This window comes from Rhinolophus sinicus, chromosome 17, assembly GCF_057876585.1.
Source record: "Rhinolophus sinicus isolate RSI-liver-muscle chromosome 17, RSI-T2T, whole genome shotgun sequence".
Classification (NCBI taxonomy): Eukaryota; Metazoa; Chordata; class Mammalia; order Chiroptera; family Rhinolophidae; genus Rhinolophus; species Rhinolophus sinicus.
This window is the reverse complement of record NC_142517.1, coordinates 147,148,857-147,163,959: the sequence shown is the minus strand read 5'-3', so window position 1 is coordinate 147,163,959 and position 15,103 is coordinate 147,148,857.

Genomic DNA, 15,103 nt, shown 5'->3' with positions numbered 1-15,103 from the left:
CTAGAGAGAGACAGAGAGAGAGAGAGAAAGAGAGAAGGAGAGAGAGAAAGGGAGAGAGAGAGAGAGAGAGAGAGAGAGAGAGAGAGAGAGAGAGAGAGAGAGAGAGAGAGAGAGAAAGAAACATAGGAGGACATGGTCAATTAAAATAAAAAACTGATGGCTAATGAAACAGCACTGAGAAAATCTTAAGACAGGACAAAATGGAAAGCTTTAAGATGGTACAAAGTGGTTGAAAAGAAACCATGAGAAAACTAAAGGCTCAGTCAAGAATAACAATGTCAGAATAGTTGAGACACAATCAAACCAGCCATCCTGCCTGGGTTTGAAACCTAGATCCTCAAGTTACCAAGAAACTTACCTTACTAGTTGTAGGACACTGGGTATCAGTTACTTCATCTGATGTAAATTAGGGATAATTAATAGCATCTTCCTCACATAATTGTAAGAGATTAAATGTTACTACTAGTAAAGCTCCCAGAACAGAAACCGATATGTTATAAGTAGTATACAGTGCTTATTACCAATTGGTGTTCCTTCATACTTTCACTGACCTTCTTAATTGTCCTTGAACTGATTAGGTTTGTTGTATTTATTGTTCCTTCTGTGTGGAAGCTCCTTCACACACATTTTTTACCTAGGTACCTTTCTGACATCACTCAGTTCTGTTCAAATATCATGTCTACAGAGAGGCAGCCCTAATCATGTAGTCTAAAATATAGCCCCACATCCTCTCTAACTCTTTATCCAACTTTATTTTTATTTATAGCGTTTATTTCAGCCTGAAATTGTATTATAAATGAATTATTTGGTTATTGTATTTCTCCACAACTGGAATATATGTTCCACGATGCACAAACTTTTCTTACTGTGCTTATCCATGTATCTCCAATGTCTAGAAAAGTCCCCGGCACATAGTAGGTGCTCAATAAATATAGGTTTATCACAACACAGCATATGAGTTAAGAACTAAAGCTTTAGAATCAACCTGCCTGTGTTCAAATTCCACTCCTGCTATTTGGCACCTCTGTGGCCTTTAGCACTTCACTTAACTCTCATTCCCCTCCTTTAGCATTTTGGGATAATAATAGCACTTATTTTTAAATGTTGTGATGATTCAATATATTAAAAATAACTTTGAAGTTGTGGCACATACCATTTATAGACGTGAGCTATTGTTGCTAAAATGTGTTGAAAGAATGAAAGCATGCATGAATTTATGAATGAATAAGTGAATGAAGAGCATAGGTGAAAGGGACTTTCATTTATGCATTGCCTTGCTTAATTTTTTTTTGACCATCATGTTGTTCTTTGTTACCTTAATAATGCTGAGAAAATTAATTTTAACATTACTGGAAATAAGGCATATCTGTGTGTGTGTGTGTGTGTGTGTGTGTGTGTGTGTGTGTGTGTGTGTGTGTGTGTTCCAACAGAGAAGAAAGCATATGGCTTAAAATGTCATTCCACCTCCTCAGTTTTACCTGCCATCAAACATACTGCCCTCAACTTTGAAGTTCATTTCAGGTTACTCAAAATAAGAACAACTGTAGTGCAAACATGCCAGTTATTTTGTTACTCTCTTTTCCCCCAAAAAAAAATTTTTGAAGGTTTGCCCTTCTGTGCCCTGCTTTACAATTTGAGATACTGACCTCTGTGAACTGTGTCACCTTCGCTCTTTTGCTCTCATGGTTCCAGTTGGATTCAACAGCTAAGAGACACTCATAAAAAATCAGAGAAAAGGAGAAGAGAGAGCATGAGGAGGGTGAGCTGCATCTCCCCAATCTCTATTCACAGAACTGGCAGTGTAAGTGGCTCCATCTCTCTATGACCACAGCTCCTGTCGGGATGCCCCTCCTCTGTGCACCCAGATTCTCCTGGACTCCTCGCCCCTCTTCCTTCAGGCCTAGGGAGGCAAAAGGCTCCCTGCTATTACTCATCCCTGGGTGTCTCCCCATCCCTGGTAGATGTCTGTGACTCTGCCCACATTTCTGTAAAATGTTCCTTCATTAAATTAGTTCCAGTCAAATTGTTTTAAACATATCATATACTATTTCTTGACCCATAGTCAGAAAAGTATGTTTCGTGAGATGTCTGGGACATGTGAGAAGTCTGACAGTTATGCTGTGTCCACCATCAGCCCTCACTGCACAAAGGTAGTGACCATCAAATTAAAAAAACTGTTTGGTTTCTGCTGTATCTATAATGATCTTTATTGGTTTGAGGTGTCTTCCGCCTCTGTTTCCTGAGGTTCCTCATAATCTGTTTTTATTAGGGGAGTGAGGGTGGGTGGAAGACAGCCATTCCCACTGAGCCATTTTACAGATGAGGTCTTTCCCTGATTCAGCCCACAAAATGCTCTGCTAATGATCTCTGGAAAGAAATTAGGTTTTACTAAATTCTCATGAGTCATTTCTTTGGAATTTTGGATGATAATTTGAGACTGACAATCATAGAGGAACAACAACTTGGCATAGAAATATTAAAAAATTCCCCTATCTAGACAAATTAAGTTAGGTCTCCTGAGCATGCATTTTTAAGACGAAAATAACTACTCACTCTATCCAGTCTTCACCTTCAAAGAGGCCAAATGGGGACATTTTGTGTTCGGATTGAACTAGGCCTGTCTCTTCTTTTCACCATGTCATGTCTTCCCTGCACACCTGATCTTTTGAGGAAAATGAAAAAATGACTTTAAGAAGGAATAACTAGAAAAGAATAAAACCTGTGTCACTGACAGTTAATGTACTCTAAATAAATACATATAGAGGATGCCAAAAATGTATACACATTTTACAAAAGGAAAAAAACTGTATTAAAATTGCAATTCTCAATATATACTGATAACAAAAGATGAATACAAGTCATGTGTATACATTTTTTTGGCACCCCCTGTATTTCTGTTTTTAAGACAACTGTGTGAATTGACTTTGTAGTGAAAAACCTTTGCCTTAGGAACCAAAAAGTGAATAAAAGTATCCATATGTTTAATGATTGCTTATATTATTTTTGGTTTGTAATGTCTATTCATCCATATTCATGTTTCCTCTGGTGATGTCTTTGCAAAAATTTTAGACTCTTCTGAGTACAGATACTTAATATAATCAACCAGTAAAACTAGATTGATATACTTCTTAAATTAAGGTATAAAAGCAAACATATGTATAATTTTGCTTATTTATGGAGGTTTTATTTATTTCATCATTTAAAATGTTTCTATTTTACCTTTTCTCAATTTTGTAATTCTTTGTTAAGAAACAATAGCAATAATTTTGCTTTTGCCACATACAGCTTTCAGTACATTTGAGATATTTTTTACTGAACCGGGGAAAATGAAAATTCTATGGTTTTGTAAGTGGGTGTATAGAACATTGGGAAAGCACTTTATGAGGATTCAAAAGGGTTATTCTTTGGAACTTACCCTTGTTGGTTATTTTTCTTATCCGTCACACGATGTCTTAAAAAAAATGGACATTAAAGCACTTTTTTTTTAATTGATTGGAGTACATGGGAGAAGAGGAAACAAAATTAGAAGGATAAAAAATCCCAGGTGATGGAATGTGGCAGAACGTATAAAGAAGAAAGGAGAACATGTTGAGTCATTAGGCTTGCTATAAAAAGAAATGTGAAACAAAACAAAACACTAAAACAGAGGAGAGAACTGATCTAACAGTAGAAAATCTCCTGGAATATCCCCAAGCGTCACTGGTAAGAAGCAGGGGGTAAGGAAGCCAGTTTGGACATCTGACTCACTTTTAGCATATTTTTTTTCTAGTTTGCAATGCTGCCAGGTAATTGGGGCACGGTGGTAGGCAGACCCAAGAGAGATGATTAGAGTGGTCTCCCTATCACCCAGTTTATTCCTGGCTTCTTACAGTCCCACTCCTGCAAACATTTCATTCCTACAGCTGAAGGAAAAGCTCATCATCATCATCATAACACTTTAAGCTTCACCAAAAATATAAACGTTAGTGTGAAGGAGTTTATCCAATGCCTTCTTCAAATAAATTTTTTGACAGGCTGAGGATGGAGAAAGTAAGAAAAGAGTAGAATCCTGAGGGATTAGCGGGGCTGGAGTGGGAAGGCAGCCAGTGTGACTGGGAGAAAGGCAGGAAAAAGTACGAATATGGATGCCAGAGATAAACTTGGATTATTTTGAATTTTGCCTAAAGTGACGTGATAAAATCTTACCCTCCAGCACATGCAACATCTAACCACCTTGAGAAGAGAAATTGCTTGAAAAAGGCAAATGGATTCATGTACTAAGCCGGGTGTTATAATAACATTTCTATCATTCTACAGTTGTGAGTCTCTCTATCCTGGGGAACCATGGGGTCCTTAATTCAACCGCCTCTAGCCCCTGTTGAAAAATTCATATTACATGGCATGCTTGCAGAATCATGATTACATCCCCCAAATACTCTGACTGTGCCTCTCTGTAGAGATTTGGAGATTACCATACTAATGTAAATTCATAAAATGTACTCACCTACTCCAAGGGACATAAAGCAATGGCATTAATTCATTATGTATTCCAGAAGGAAGGAACAGCTATGAAAAACTATCCAAATCAACTAGAGTAGATGACTACGTTATCTTATATTTCAATGGTTTTATTGTTGAAACACGAGACTGAGTCTTTGAGTCTGCGGGTTAAAATCTAGTTAGTATTTTGTAATAGATTCTGGCAGTCCATAGAGGGTCTACAGAATGAATTATTACCTCCTTTTTTGTTCCACCAACCTTCCAATAATTCTGTGAAATCACCTGCTGAATTGCAATTTTCTATTTCCTCAGTGAGATAGCTGATTTCAGCTGAACTGTCTTGATGTTTTGAAATTCCAACAAGAAGAATTTGAACCTGCAATAAGTTATTGGAGGTTAGTAGGGAAGGAAAAACCTGTAGCCTTGAAACAAGACCCTTAGTTACATGCTCCGTAATGCCGTAGGAAGATGCAGGAGAATGTACTATATAAAAGGAACAGATTGAAAAATATATCAGAAGTCTTTAGCCCTAGAATCCCTTGTAAAGTCTTAAGAGAGCATGCCTCAATTACTTCCTGCAATAAGACTTATACACAGAGTAGAATATAAGCCATGGCAACCACCCCACGTCTTAAGCTTACTTCTATTCCTATACACTACGGTTTTGGTTTAGGAAACAAACATCCAACCATTTACCCAGTTTTCAAATACAGGAATTATCTTTAATTCCTTGTTTTCTTTTAATTCCCATATCTATTTAGACTAAGTTTTGCCAGTTCTGACTCCCACATATCTCTAGAATCCATTATCTTTTCTATTTTCACCTCATCTCTTAACTAGACCATTATAATAGCTTTCTAACTGGACCCCCCTCCAAGTTTCATTCTATGTCTACATAATACTCACATTGCTTACCAAATTGTTGTTTCAAAGAAAAGTTCATTGTAGTAATCTATTTTAAATGAGCCCTGAAGATAAAATTCTAAAATATAGCAAGCAAATCTAGTCCTTTCAGAATCTGGCGTGTACCTATTTTCTATAAACATCCTTTATACTCCTATATATGCCTTAACATCCCACGTTTTGCTGAATGAGTCATTTTCTCTTTTGCTGGCTCTTCTGCCTAGAAGACTTTTCTTCCTTTGTTCATTTAGCAAACATCTACTCAGTCTTCAAGATTTATCTCAGGTATCACTTCTCCAGTCAAACCTTCTCCTGAAACCTCCTTCTTCAGTCAGGTAAAAATGACCCCACCTCTTAGCTTCCCAAAAATTATGATTATGATTCTATTAAATAGTTCTCACATATTACTGAAATTTTTCACATGTAGATTTCTCTCCACCAGACTTGAGCTTATGAATTTAGAAAACACATCTTCTTGTTCTTGGGTTCTAACACAGTGCTTCATGGATAGTAAAGATGCCATAACTATGTGTTGAGAGTAATATCTGAACTGTATGCAAACTTAAGGGATTTTTGCAGGCACTATTGCGTTTTAAGCTAAATCCTCTTAATCATGTATGTTGTTTCAAATACTGTTTGGATATCCCTTATGAATTCCTACATTTTAATTTCTTGTTGCTTTAAGCTTCATAGGGATGGTAGTCCCTTAATAAGGTGAAATGTTTTGTTTACACATATCCAAAAGTAGCCCCAGACTCCTGTTGACTCTCAGAAGATGCTTGCTGAAGTATATCGACGGGGAAGTGTTAATAATTAACACTTCTATCCTCTTAAATTAGAACTAGCTCTAGAGAGAGAAATTAACTTTAAAATGATGTTTGCCTGAGAATCAACTGGTAAGAAGCCATTTCTGGAAAATAATCTGTGCTAATGAGAAAAAAAAAAAGTGGGGTGTAGGCTTTGCTATTTTCAGCTCTTTGTTTTGCTTTCAACCAGGTGTTTCTATTCCTTGCTGTGAACATTGTACATGCTGTCTGGGTCTCATGTTCTGAGAAGTGCAAATGAAATCATGCCAAGCCATGGAACATGCCATGTGTGAGAATAATAACCTAAATCATCAACCTAAACGCAATTACCTCTGGAAATAGTTCTGAAAACAAAAGGCACATTAAATTGTTTTACTATTTTAGACACACAAAGCTCTAAAAGGAACATTGCTGACTGAATAAACAAGCAAAAATACTGCAAGCCATGAACACATAATTTCAATTATTAGCCATTCTGTAGGTTCAGATCCTAGAAAAAAAAAGGTTTAGAGAACTGAAATTCTTGAACTGTCTCTGAAAAAGATTTAAAAAAAAAAGAAATGCAGCCTGGATTGATTAATAAAAATAGCAGGGAAAAGTTTTTCAGCCCAAAATACCACAAATGTTAGTCAATTGAGTGTAAAACAATTGTCACTTACAGCTTTAGTATCAAAAAAATTTCCCCTGATCAAAAACAACAACAAAACAAAACCACTCAGTATCTCCCCAATCATCTATTTACAGTTCACAAATAAATAAAAGAGTAATTATTAAAACTGCTTTAATATTTCATTTTGTACAATTTTGTTTCACTGCTCATATTCCCTACAAATAAAACACATTAAATCTAGTCTTACCTTATAAAAACTAAATAATGATAAGTATTTCTTTCATCCCCTTGCCATTTCATTTTGTGTCATAAGTGTCTGTAAATGAATACAACCCCAGAACACATTGAAACAGAGCTAACACCTCTGTATTCAGAAGCAGCCTCATCTTTTAAAACAAAGAAATAAAATTTTCTTAGCTATGTCTTCTAGAATGTCAACCCTTTCCATACTTGTAACAGAACCCCAGAGTAATTTGGAGAACTTCTTCAGTGAAATCTAGCCAAAATATTAAGACATTTTAGGTAATACTTTTTTTTCAGGTGAGGTGATCAGTTAGGATATAAGTATTACAATTTCTAGATCTGGGATGGTATTGAATACCTAAGATGTACAGTAAGTTACTAAAAATGAGGTTGTTCTTGGCTATCCTTATCTTCCTTCATGATCAAAGATACAGATCGATGCAGCAGGTATGTTGTTCTATGTTTATACCCCATGCTTTGTGAGAATAATGGATCTTCACACTCAAAAAGCCATGACAGAAATACTATTAGGCTCATGACCATTATCGCTGTACTTTGCAAAGAACATTTTTGTCCCCTTAACTACTTTGATAACCTTTACATGTCCTCTTATTAAACTTGAGGTAATAGAAATTTCTTTTTTGGTCATTCCTAATAACCAGTGTACCAGCACATATATGTAAACATATAACTGGTTCCTTGCAGATTGCAGGGTAACTGACACAGCAGTCTTGTAGGGTATATATTACTCCTGATTTGCTTTTGTTCAGATGAGAAAATTATAGCTCAGACATCACCAGGTATAGAATTGGTAAGCACAGATTTGAACAAAACTCTTTTCTTTCTCTTACGTCTACATATTCCAATATTATAACCACTAGTCACATGTGACTATTAAACATTTAATATATGGCTAATTCTAATTGATGTGTTGTGCTAAATACATATCAGATTTTGAAAACTTGAGATGAAATAAAAGATGTAAATATATCATTAATAATTTATATATTGAATGCTATTTTTATATACTAGATTAAATAAAATATATTAAAATTTTTATCCCCTGTTTATTTTTCCTTTTTTATAATGTGGCTACTAGAAATTTGAAATTTCAGATGTGGGTCACATTTTGGCTCATGTTACACTTGTTATTGTTATATTTATATTGGGCAGCATTATATTAGACCACACAGTCTACATTTCCATAGAAAAATTCTCAGTTGATTACCTACTGGCTTTTTCAGAGAAGTAAAATATATTGTAATAATTACATATGGTGTCAAATGGGTGCTAGAGTTACCAATGTGATCATATTGTAAGGTAGATAGATGCCTAATCACTTTATTATACACCTGGAACTAATATAAAATGTGTGAACTGTAATTCAAAAAAATAATAATAAGTGGATTATGAGTTCAGACTAAAAGTTACATATATGCTTCTCTTTAAATGTGTCAGTAAGCCTGATCACACTTGAAAGAAACTCACATTTCCCAAGGTTGTACTTCTCAATTTCAGCCTGGAGAAACATCACAGTCTATGTTCTGTGTGGATTTCTTTTTTCTCTGAAGGGACTGTATAGTGCTATACCTATCAAGTATCATCTGTTCTTATGAGGATTATTTGTGCTGCAAAACTTCCAATAGCTGGATGTTCTGAGTGACTGGACAGTTTCTTCAGATAATCAAAAGTGTCTGGAATTGCAGTCTCATATTGGAGGAGCGGCACAATTGGTTAGCAGCTGTTCTCACACTTTCACATACAGAAAAACATTGAGGGAAGCTGGTTAAAATGATAAATTACCAGTTTCCTATTCCAATTGATTTTTATTCAGGCAGTTTGTGTAGTAGGCAAAGATTCATTCTGTCAGACTTTCCAGGTCATTCTGATATATATATATATAGCCTATCGACCACCCTTTGGGAGACACTTCTGTAGAGAAAGGGCTGTGTATGCATTTGGAAGGTGAGAACATAAACGTCTCAACAAATGGTGTAGATGGCAGTAATCAGAATCCAGGTCTTAGTTTCATGTATTGTTTGCAAAACTATGTACATTTTTATACAATCCCAACACGAGTCAGTGTTATGCTGGGAAATAGAAACTAATCTGAAATGAAATCATTGTGGATATATACATAGGTTTTTTTCAGCATTGGGTTTGTAAAAGACAATTATTTCTTTAAATTCTTTAAATTTCAATTTGACCATAAATAAAATAAAGTAAAATCACTTTGCATCACTAGAAAATGCTGTAAAATATTAATTTTTTAAACTTTATATCCCAATCATACTTTAATTAAGTGAATATTTGATCTAGTATATACTCTTCACTGTAGCTTTTAAAAGAATACAACCTAAATGAGAGATCCATCAACACTCTGGTATTTATTATCTGATTCAGACCATATATAAGACATCTTTCAAAAAAAATTGGAATGGAATTAATATTTTGAAAATATATAACTTATCAGTGAAAATTTTTCTCTCTTTCTCACTAGATAGATAAATGAGAGAGAGAGAGAGAGAGAGAGAGAGAGAGTCTCATTATGTTTATTTTTTATTTTATTTATTTAAGTTTATTTTATATTATCCCTAAGATGGTCAATTATTGATCTTCTTGTTCTTTGGCATTTACTGATATTATTTACAAAATTCCTATGAGTGTATTTCAGAACCCAAACAATCTGACCTTGCAGTCTAGAGTCAATTATTGAAGGCTTTTTATTTATTAAGAAAGTCAATGGAATATTGAATATGCAAAGATGTGGCATGAATATGATGTAATACATGTGACTGATTTCTAATAATAAAAGATCAGTACACATAACACAGAAAAAGTAAAGTTATTGCCTTTATACTTAATAAAATCCAGAAACACATCTCCTATCCCATATTGTATTCATCATATCATAGAAAGCCAACAAATGTTAGAGTAAATCTGTTCCAGCAGTTTAGTCCCAAGAGTCATTTTCAATCAGACTGACTGATCATAATGTGTAATGCATCTTACTAAGCACATTATTACGGGAAAGTAAACATCATGTTCTATGCCTTGCAACATACAGCTTGGCAAATACAAGGCCATTTGGAATATAATCAGCATTCATTTAATAATTGATGACTAAGTAATAAATGCATTAATGAATAAACAAATGAGCAAATACAAATGGAACTAAACAACTCTAAAAATTCAGGAGTGGACAAATCACTAACTACCAATGTTTTCTTATCGGTGAATATGAAACATTTCTTCTTAGGTTTCAACAGCCTCTCCCTACGTTGCAATTAATTGTCATACACAGCTATGTAAATGTTATGCTACAGGCTGAACATTTTTGTAAATTAAAAACAGCAACAACAAAAAAAAAAACAACCCTCCATTTGCCAGCTATGGGAGTGGAGCCTGAGAAATTAGAAGATTGCACTTAGACTATCAGGTACAAAATTTTAAAAAAAACACCACTAGACCACACAAACTTCAGAATGACAAGATGCAAATCTTTAAGCAGGTAGTTTTTCACTAGTGCAGAGGTGTGACAACGCTCAATGCTTAAATTCACAAATCAGCATTAATTAATAGATATGCCCAAACCAACAAAGTCCCATGAAGAAATAACACTGACAGCTTCAGGCTAAAGCAAACAAAGAAACTGAAGAGAGGGGGTCCTGCATTTGTTGAGGGCTTGCTATGTGCCAGACCCGACCCTTTAATTCTTCTTATCTAAATTTATACTGATACCAACACTGAGAGCTAGTCATTAGTCTAATTTTCCACAATGAAAATTAAGTTCCTATATCCTCAACTACCTAACAAAGCCATATGGTAAGTAAATGATGGAGCCCAAGTGTCCACTGTAATTCTTCAATTTCCTGTACTGATTCTTCTTACTCTGGTACCCCTCAAGGAAGAATATTGCTTTCTGAATCATCGGAATCATTTTCCGGTCTTAATCTTAAGTCTCATTCTATTCACAGAGACTCTGGTGCCTTCTTACATTATATGGTATACAGAAAGAAGAAAAAATTATGAATAGCGAGATAGCCTAATGTTCATCTAAATGAACTCTGCATTCTTAAACAATGTGAAAGGTAGAAGCACAAGCAGGACAAATATATGAAATAAATAGAGAATTTTACTTATGGAGGCAGAGTTTGGAACAATCTACCAGAGGAGCCACCTACCCCACATGAATCACATTCATTTCGCCACAACAAATTAGAGAGATGAGACGGAAATAAATAATTAGCACCTTGGCCAGTTCCAATAGGTTATTCATTCTAATTATATGTATGATTTCATTCCACAGCAAGTTTGAAAGTATGAAAACAATCACTGAATCAAAAGAACACTTAGTCAGATGCCTCTGATTAATTCACATTCTATGTTCCTTTTGTGCAGGTAGTGTAGGTCTTTAAAGAAAGAACCTAATTTATGGAAATGAAAGAGAACTTTGGGATTTCACAAAGTTCCCTAGTCCATGCAGGCATTTATGTTAGAGAGGGGGAAAAGCTAATGTACTGAGAGGCCAAGTTCTAAACCAGTCTTGATTTGGACAGAGGGAAAAATGTAATTTCTAGTAACTGGTAGAAGCTAATAGAGCTCTAGGAACCCTGGAAACCCATGTGTTTGGAAAGTAGACACAGCTGTACAGCAAATAGTGAATCCATGTGGCAAGATACCTAGAAATCCTTTACCTATACGCTGAATTCAAGTGTTCTGGAACATATCAATGAGGGATAACCAGACATATAATTGGCACTCAAAAAATATTGCTAGCTAAGTGATATTTAAAACGCAGGAGGCCTTGCAAGAACCAATGATGGTATTGTAGAATGAAACAGAAATTAAGATTGATCTAATTACGTGCACCTGACATCCATAAAGAAATAAAAAGCTTAACTTACAAATTTGAAATAATTTAGAAACAATTAGAAAATATAATGGTTTTCTTTAATCTATTAATTTCACAAAGAAATTTAACACACACACACACACACACATACACACACACACAGCAAGACAACAAAATCTGTCTTCATTTTCAAGATTTCTATGTTCAAACACAAGGAATTATGATATGAGATAAAAATCTAAATTAGTTGTAATTTGCATGGGTTTACAAACCCTCATATGCAATTCCCAGAGTGTACACAGCAGCATTCCCAGTATGGGAGCATCAAGCTGATTTGGTTTCTGGGGTGTCCCAGTGTGAGTTTTGGATCAGTGCACATAAAGAGTCAGATGCATTTTAATCTCCAGCTCAGCCCACATGGTCATCCCATGAGCATTCAGAATAATTCTCAGATACCTAGTCATTCAACTCTGAAACAAAAGTATGAGCATGTCAGGTGTGTAACTTATTCATTATCTTCAGTATAGTAATTAATGAACCTCAAAGAAAATGGTACAAACTCTTCTGAAGCCTATTAGGTTCCAATTCAATTTAATAGCAAGATCAAAAGCTGCCTTTGGTCCCAGTGTGAGGGGCATGTACGGTGAGAGAATGGATACTCAGAAATGCTTTCACCACCAAGCTGGAGTATGAAGCATCCATCTGAGTAGGAGTTCAGGATCTGTTCTGTGATTTCTGTTGCTAGGCAACTGCTTCCTTTGTCTGCTTTGTTCAGAACAGTTGCTTTATTTATACTTAGTTTAAATGAAGCAGATCATAATGTGAAATCATAAAAGAAAATAGAAAAAAATATATATTAAAACTGTTCCAAAGAATTATAATTCTGTATAAAACCTAATGAATGTTGATACAAATAGAGTTCCCACAAAAAACCCAAAACCTAAAACTCAGCAGGTCTTAGCTACCTGATATTTTTTGAATAGGCTATATGATAACCTAGAGTTAATTTATAATATCATTTCTGACATACCAAAATAAAACCAAGTACCTAGTCAATAATTAAGTAATATAAAATATATCTTGAGAACAATTTGCAGAAAAAATATAACTATTTATTGTGAGATATTGAGATAATTTGGAGGAGAATAAAATGTGTTAAAGTAAAAAAAATAAAATGAGAAACAAAGAAGGCAAAATAAGTAAGAAGGTTAGGAAATAAAAGAAAGGAAAAATATATTCATAAACTTTCCAAAATTTGAAAAAACTTGAAATATTTTATATAATAAATTTTCCTGTAATTATGATCTTCATATACTATAAGAATTGAACCTAATGTAACCTTCTTGATTGACAAAAATCTCACTTTTAATCTAGCATATGTTATTTTTTTTAAATGTTTCTGAATCTATTATTTTAATGGTGATTATTAAATGAAGCAAAAACAATGGCTTTGCTCTGACCAGGTTGTCACTTAAATTTTTCCAATGCCTTACATAGTCTTTGATTTTCTCATTAGCTCGTTCTTCATTTTTTTCTTCACCCATTAATAATAATAAACATTCAGATAGGAAGAATTAACATAGTGAAAATGTCCATATTACCCAAAGCAGTCTGTAGATTCAATGAAATCCTTATCAAAATACCAATGGCATTTTTCACAGAATTAGAATAAATAATTCTAAAAATTATATGGAGCTATAAAAGACCCTGAATAGTCATGAGAATCTTGAGAAAGAATCATGCTACCTGGTATTAAACTATACTAAAAGGCTATAATAATTAAAACAGCATGGTACTGGCATTAAAAAAAAAAAAAAAAAAGAAAGACATTTAGGTCAACAGAACAGAATAGAGAGCCCAGAAGTAAAGCCACACTTTATATGATCATTTAAACTATGACAAAAGAGACAAGAATATATCATGAGGTAAAAGCAGTCTATTCAATAAATGGTATAGGGAAAACTAAACAGATATATGCAAAAAAAAAAATGGAATGGGACCACCTTCTTACTTCATACACAAGACTAAACTCAAAATGGAGTAAAGGCTTAACTATAAGACCTGAAACCATAAAACTCGTAGAAGAAAACATAGGCAATAAACAGTCTCACATTGTTTCACTATATCTATATCTATATCTATATCTATATCTATATCTATATCTATATCTATATCTATATCTATATCTATATCTATATCTATATCTATATCTATATCTATATCTATATCTATATCTATATATTTGATATATCTTCTTGGGCAAGGGAAAGAAAAGAAAAATAATTAAATGACCCTACATTAAACTAAAAAGTTTTTGCACGTGAAAGGAAACCATCAACAAAATGAACACTCAGCCTACTGAATAGGAGAAGATATTTGCCAATGATACATCTGATTAGGGGTTAGTATCCAACATTTATAAAGAACTCATACAACTCAACACCAAAAAAACAAACAATCCAATTGAAAAAATGTGTTTTCCAAAGAAAACATACAGATGGCCAACAGACATGAGAAGATGCTCAACATCACAAATCATCAAGAAATGTAAATGAAAACAATAGGCTATTACCTCACACCTGTAAGATTGGCTGTCATTAATAAATCAAAACACAAGTGTTGTCCATGATGTGGAGAAAAGGGAACACTCATGCCCTGTTGGTGGGATTGAAAATTCGTGCAGCCACTATGGAAAACAATTTGGATGTTCCTCAAAAAATTAAAAATAAAACTACCTCTGACCTAGCAATTCCACTTCTTAGCATTCATCTGAAGAAATACAAAACACTAATTTGACAAGATATATGCACTCCTATGTTCATTGCAGTGCTATTTACAAGATATGGAAACACCTACTTGCCCATCAATAGATGACTGGATAAAGAAGTGGTGCATATATACAATGGAATATTACTCAGACATTAAAAAAAGAAAAAAAAATATTACCCTTTGCAACAATGTGGATAAACCTGGAAGGTATTATGCTAAGTGAAATAATTCAGACAGAGAGAGACAAATACCGTATGATCTCACTTACATGTGGAATTTAAAGTACAAAACAAACAAACAAACAAACAAATAAAACCAGGAACAAACTCAGATACAGAGAACAAACTAATAGTTACCAAATGGAAGGGGATCCAAAGGCTGGGTGAAAAAGAGGGAAGGAGTAAGAAGTACAAATAGGTAGTTACAAAATCGTCATGG